Below are 7,159 nucleotides of genomic sequence, written 5' to 3' on the forward strand. Positions count from 1 at the left end.
TGTCACAAAACTTACCTCAGTATCTCTAGTTTGCAATTCATATCCTTAAATCCAGTGCAGAGCAGCTTCACTCCTAAATCCTGCAGAATATTATTGTTCATGTTCAGCTCTTTCAGATTGGTATCTGATCCAAGAACTGAAGCCAAAGCTGGACAGCTTTTGTCAGTTAAGCCACAATCATTTAGTCTAAAAGAGAAATAAATAAAATCACAAGGTTCGACACATGAAATACATTTGTTAAATACAAAAAAATCAATTAATACTAATTATTTTTAGATAAACAGTAAACATACTGCATATATATTAGAATTGTATTGATTCAAATTTCCTACATAAAACAAACTAGCAAGCTTGAATAAAACTTAATAAAATATGTAAATTAATAACAGGCTTATATCATTAATGGCAATGAGTTATATATTTAAAAGTGCTGCTCTATCTTGATGAGTTTCTTTGTTGTTTATAGTTAGAATATTTGTATTTTCGTTACTTTTGTTTGAAAGTATCATTTTTCCATAAGCATAGCACATACCCAACTGTACCGTAATCGTGACCATAAAACCGTGATACAAACCGAACCGTGAAAAAGTTGAACCGTTTCACCCCTAGTATCAACATAGAATAATGCAATTTTAGCATGAGAACAAAACATGACAAAATATAATTAAATAACTTACAGAGCTCTTTTGCAGGTTTTGATGACTGCTGATAATCTAATGAGACACTCGTCTGATTTCTTGAATTTCTGAAGCTCAAACTCTTCCAGCTCCTCCTCTGATGTCAACAACACAAAGACCAAAGCAGACCACTGGGCAGGTGAAAGATCAGCAGATGAGAGACTTCCTTTGCTAAGGTGGGTCTGAATGTCTTTCACCAGAGTTTGGTCGTTCAGTTCATTCAGACAGTAGAACAGATTGATGGACCTCTCTGGAGACAGATTAGACTCTAATTTCTGCTTGATGTACTGAACTATTTCCTTTTTGCTCTGGTCATGGTCTTCTTCATGTGTCAACATACCCTGTAAGAGTCTCTGATTGGACTGGAGTGACAAACCAAGGAGGAATCGAAGAAAAAGATCCAGGTGTCCATTATCACTCTCTAGTGCCTTGTCCACTGCAGTCTTGAGCAAATCAATCATGTTTTCACTTTTATTTTTCTGTTCTGTAGAGTCTTGATGAAACACATATTTATTTTTGATGTCTAGAAACAGATGTGCATAAAGGGCTGCAATAAACTCTTGAATGCTCAAGTGAACGAAGCAGTACATGGTACCAAGAGTGATCCCTGTTTCCTCCTTAAAGATCTGGGTACACATGCCTGAGTACACTGATGCCTTATAGACATCAATACCACAGGTTTCCAGATCTGTGTCATAGAAGATCACATTGTTTCTTTCCAGCTGATCAAATGCCAGTTTCCCCAGTGAAAAGATGGCATCTTTATCCCAGGAAACATCTGGTGTATGTTCTCCATCATACTTTCGTCTGCTCTGCTGGATCTGAAATCTGAGGAAGTGTGTGTACATTTGTGTCAGAGTCTTAGGAGTGTCTTCAGTATTTGACTCCTGCAGTGTTTTGGAGACATCATCAGTCTGATTGTTTTTCACAACATTATTTCTTTTCTCCTCTAAAATGTTCTGGAGAACAGTAGCTGAAATCCAGCAGAAGACTGGGATGTGGCACATGATAAAGAGACTCTTTGATTGTTTAACATGATCAATGATTTCTTTGGCCTGATTCTCATCCGTGAATCTTTTTCTGAAGTACTCCTCCTTTTGTGCATCATTGAATCCTCGTATCTCTGTCAGCCGGTCGATACAGTCAGGAGGAATCTTACTGGCAGCTGCTGGTCTGCTGGTGATCCAGATGAGAGCAGAAGGAAGCAGATTTCCCTTGATGAGGTTCTTCAGGAGAACATCCAGAGAGACTGGTGATGAAACATCAGACCACGTCTCATTATCCTTAAAGTTTACAGGAAGTCGACATTCATCCAATCCATCAAGAATGAACAAGACTTTGAACTGATTTCTTCTCGTAAGGTTCAGTCCTTTTGTCTCTGGGAAAAACTGAGTTATAAGGTCCATCAAACTTAGTTTTTCTTGCTCCTTTAAGTTCATCTCTCTAAATGGAAGAGGAAATATGAAGCTGATATCTTGATTTTCTTTTCCTTCGGCCCAATCCAGAACAAACTTCTGCACAGAGACTGATTTTCCGATGCCAGCAACTCCTTTAGTCAGTACAGTTCTGATCTGCTTGTCTTGTTCAGGTGCTTCAAACAAATGTTTGCACTCAACCTGTATCTCCTGTGATTCATGACGTCTGGAAGCAACTTCAATCTGTCTCACCTCATGTTCAGTATTGACCTGTTCACTACAACCCTGAGTGATATAGAGATCTGTGTAGATGTTCTTCAGAAGTGTAGAGTCTCCTTGCTTTGCAATTCCTTCAAACACACATTGATACTTCTTCTTTAGGCTACACTTTAGCTGATGAATGAAGAACAGCTCATCTAAACAGAAACAAAAATACAGATATTGTTTAATCTTATTTTCTCTCTACATTTATAAGTGACAATCTAACAGATGATCACGAGTCTCTTACTTTCTAGAGTATCAGCAGCTTCATCTTGCTTCATCTCTCTCAGGAAGTAGAGCGTGAGATCAAGAGCTGCTTCTTTCATACTGCATCTGTTCTCATTAAAGTCCTTCACAAAGTATTGCATGTCCTCTTTTTGTAGTATTTTCTTAAACATGTCCAGTTCATTTTTTAGAAATGTGATTATTTTCTTCTCAAGATCCTACAAACAAAGAACAAAAAACAGAGGCAAAAGTACACAATTAAACCAAATCCACATTCATTTGGTTCAAAATATATGATCCATAAATAAAAATATTTGTAAAAGAAACAAACATTGTCCAATAACCAATTTATTTGTTATAAATAGAATCATTAATTTAATATTATTTTCACCTGGAAGATTCCTAGGAGTTTGTCTGTGAAATTCTTGTGGTTCCTGTTAATCTGGAAGTCTGAGTCTAATGTCTCATAATGCAGTCTGTTAAAATGGTGAATAAAATTAAATGTGGTTAAGGCAATATATTAAACAAATCTCTTGCTATTTTTTTTTTTATCAAACACAAAGAGCAAACTTCAGCTGTAAATGCTGCAGTTATAAGTTAATTTATTTTAAAAGAAGGTTCTACTCAAGTACAAATGTAAGTTTTTCTGTTCTATAAGGAAAAACTATTGACACTAATAACAGAAAGATGGAAAGACATATTCCTGTCTCTGTGGTGAATTTATGGCTCGTTCCTGCTGCTTGTGTAATTGTTTTACTGGAAAGAAGCTCCAGACTGAGTTCAATAAAAAGCAAAGCTGATATTGTTTGATTTATGGTTTTATTTAATTTATATCACAAATATCCCAGTGGAGAAATTAGCTAGTGCCATGATACAAAACACATGAAATACCTTTCAGTATCTGATGGGGTTTTCTCACTGAATCCCGGTGGTTCAGGTTTTGACCAGTCACTCTTCACAGACACAGAGCTGGACACATGTGAGTCTGATCTTACACTAATTACACAAAGAAGAGAGAGATTCTTCAGTCTCATTTGAAAAGGTATAATGTTGTAAATGGTCATATCTGTAGATAGATGGACACATTCATGTTTGATTGTCACATTCATTATTGAATTTATGCTCTCTAGTGTCTGTCTGTGTAACTGTATTACTGGAAAGAAGCTCTAGACACAGTTCAGTGAACTAAGAAGCAGAAACTCTGTGATGTATTGTATTATCTACTTATTTTCTATCACAGACATCCTACTGAAGACATTAGCTAATGCTATGTTGTAACAAACCAAATGAAATACCTTTCAGTATCTGATGGTGTTTCTTCACTGAATCTCGGTGGATCATGTTTTGACCGGTCACTCTTCACAGACACAGAGCTGGACACATGAGAGTCTGATCTTACACTAATTACACAAAGAAGAGAGTGGTAACATTTTTAAAACATTATTACAATCGATTTCATAAATTAAAAAAAGAAACCACAATGTAAAAAAAAAAAGAAAAGTCCCCTTCCATCACAGTAGAGTTCAAGCTCTCTGCTGTCACATCAGTATCATCCTCATGTAACACAAGCTTCATTTCTACCATTGTGCCACATTCACATTCGTTCTCCTCAGTCGTCTCACTTCTCTCACCTTCTTCATTTATATCTTCTCTAGCAATAGTGACACAGACCCCAGCTTCAACACTCACCCATCCTTCATTATTTACAGCTTCAGCATCATTCACTTTCTCAACACAGACACTTCTGATGCAGCCCTTCCATTATATCAACCAACTAATCAAAATAAGATTCATCTTCATCATACTTCAAGACCGTGTAAACCTGTCATATAAAACAAATGACAGAGTTTTACAGTGAAGTGGGATCTTTTTGATTTGGAAATTCACTGGATATTGCCTCTCATAACATCATAAAGTAAAGTCTTGTTACACATTGATGCTATTTTTATTAATTTGAAATTAAAGAATAAACGAGATTAAAGAAACAACACAAACAGTATCTTTCCGGAGCCAAAAAATAAACAATGTTCTGACTGCTATACATAATATTTATTGCTGTAGTATTAGTACCTGTTTTATTAATGTGATGATGTCCATCACAGACCAGACTTGTTATATGAGGGAAACTTAAGCCACATTCAGTGTGTTGTGTTCAATAATTACAGACCTGTCTCCAGAGTCAAATCACTGAGATTCCTTCTGAAATTAATTTGTGGATTATCTAACCTTAATATTATATTTATAGGCCTATCCATAATATTTGAGCCATTCAATTCTAGCGCTCCAGTATAGAGATAAAAAAAAGACTGGATTCAGGCTAACATTTTCTACTAATGTGTTCACTGGGAATTGAGCCCACAACCTTGCACTGCTAACACGATGCTCTACCACTTGAGCCACAAGAAATTATTACTCCTTTTAGTTAATTTAACACTTTACAGCAAATGATACTTCAGTTTGCAATGATTATTTTGACTTGCTTAAGTTACCATATTATTTACATTTTTATCCACTAAATGTGCAACCTAAAACTAAAGTGAAAAAACATTTTAATTCTGGGGTTGTACAGGATTTAAATATTCCTGTATATTAGACATTTAACAAGTTTCAAGCTGTTTTTTAACCAGAGACAATCTAAGCACCTTTAGAGGAAGTTCTGCTCAGTTTTATAAATCATTAGACATGACAATAGTGAGAGAAAACACTGCTTGTTGGAAGAGTTGTTTTTCTGTGAAAACAGACTCAGTCTTACCTCTGTTTGTGTGAGAGATTCATCTTTCCTCTCTTTTCTGACAGACTGCAGATGAACAGCTCAACACTGAGATCTTTGTGTCTCTGAAGACGATCAGATGCTTATCATGACCTGGACATGACATCAGATCAAGATCATGAGAGTTCAGAGGAACAAATGAAGAAAATAACTAGTGCTGAATCTTTGAGTTATCAGGCGATCAATATACAATAAAATATGCTACAAATATAGTGCCATGTAATAATCTCTTCAGATCACTCACAACACACGTCTTTATTTACATACCACATTATATCAGTTATAAATTACTATATATTAAGCTTCGGATCATTAAAACACGTTATAAAAGAAGATTAGTTTTGCTCGTGTTTATCAACCTGTCTGTCCAGAAGAACAGGTTTGATTTGATCACAAATACTTTCAGTCTCGCGTCTTAAAATTGAAAAAAAGGAGGAAATGAAATAACTTTTAGAATTATTCGGACTGCTAGTCTATATTTTTTAGAGATATTTTTAAAAAGTTGTAAAAATGTTTTAACATTCATCATCTTTAAACGGTTTGTTTTATTAATATCTCTCTGTTTCTCGGTGGTTTGTTATTCGTCGACAGACAGGTATAAGTTATAACTGAACAAATCCCGCTTCATCCAGCTCTGAAACGCGTTCATCATTCTCCTAAATAAGTGTAATGGTGAAAGTATTCAGACTTACTTGCAGTAGTTCAGACGATCTTGTGCTGCAGGAACAGAATCCAGAAGTCTTTCACAACACTTCCGGTTTGTGATCGCTGTTAAACGACTTCATCTTAGAGAACTTCATCTTGGAGAAAATCAAAGTCCAGTTAACAACAGATCTCGTGCATCAGCGCCACCAACTGGACAGGAATGTGAAGCACAAACACACCTGCTTTCTCCTTCTTCTTCCTTCTAACAGCAGATCCCAAACTAAAACAGTGCACTAGCGCCACCTGCTGTTTCTTCACATTCTCCCTCTCAATCTGCTCCATTCACCTCCTTCTGATACATTTGACTACTCTGAAGGGTTAATGAATAATGACAGACAAATCATATCAAATAATCCAAGACAAACATATCAATCTGAAAGGTAATGATTATATGCTATATAACAGAATCATATACAGTCCTGTTTTTATTTGAAGAAATTTCATTACATTTCTTTCATTACAGCAATAGTCTATGAATTCATATTGAAGGATTTATTCAGTTATTCTGTAGGTTATGATGAATAATTAAGATATATGAAATGTATGATTCATTGAATAAGTTAGAACTCAATTAATTATAAGAACTTTCTTTTTCTACATACAAATAGAAAATGTCCAGTTATTTATCTTATTATCTGAATTTATCATCTCTGGTTGCTGTGATGTAGATATATGTGCTTTTAGACCGAGACATTTCTGGATCTGATGAAGAGAAACCCAGGAACACAGAAGAAAGATCTTGTTTGAGACTCGAATCTCAATCATTAGACTGTAAAAAGTGTGAGAGATGAGAGAGATCTACCTTTAGATATGTTGCTTAGAGAAGATGTGTCAAACCAAACAAAGGTCAAAAGAATGAAGATATCTATAAAAGGCCAAGATATACACCTGAAAAAGGTTTTTCAAGCAGTACTTCATCCAATTAATAATTGTCTATCATTTTTATTTACTATGATTTTTTTTTCTTTTACAATTTTTTTGTTTAAAACGTTGATAAATGTTCATATTTGTCATTAAGAGCTCAACTAAGACATATTTGTTTTGAGGAGTGTAAAATATCAGGTCAGATGGATTCTGAGGTGTTGGGAATCGAGAGTCGAATCCAA

At 35.2% G+C, this 7,159-nt stretch overlaps 1 pseudogene; it reads right to left on the bottom strand.

Moving 5' to 3' along the window:
• Positions 1 to 6,098, bottom strand: part of LOC113099372 (NLR family CARD domain-containing protein 3-like) — an 89,332-nt pseudogene extending 83,234 nt beyond the window's left edge.
• Positions 6,099 to 7,159: the final 1,061 nt, after the last annotated feature.

Source organism: Carassius auratus, unplaced genomic scaffold, assembly GCF_003368295.1.
Source record: "Carassius auratus strain Wakin unplaced genomic scaffold, ASM336829v1 scaf_tig00216931, whole genome shotgun sequence".
Classification (NCBI taxonomy): Eukaryota; Metazoa; Chordata; class Actinopteri; order Cypriniformes; family Cyprinidae; genus Carassius; species Carassius auratus.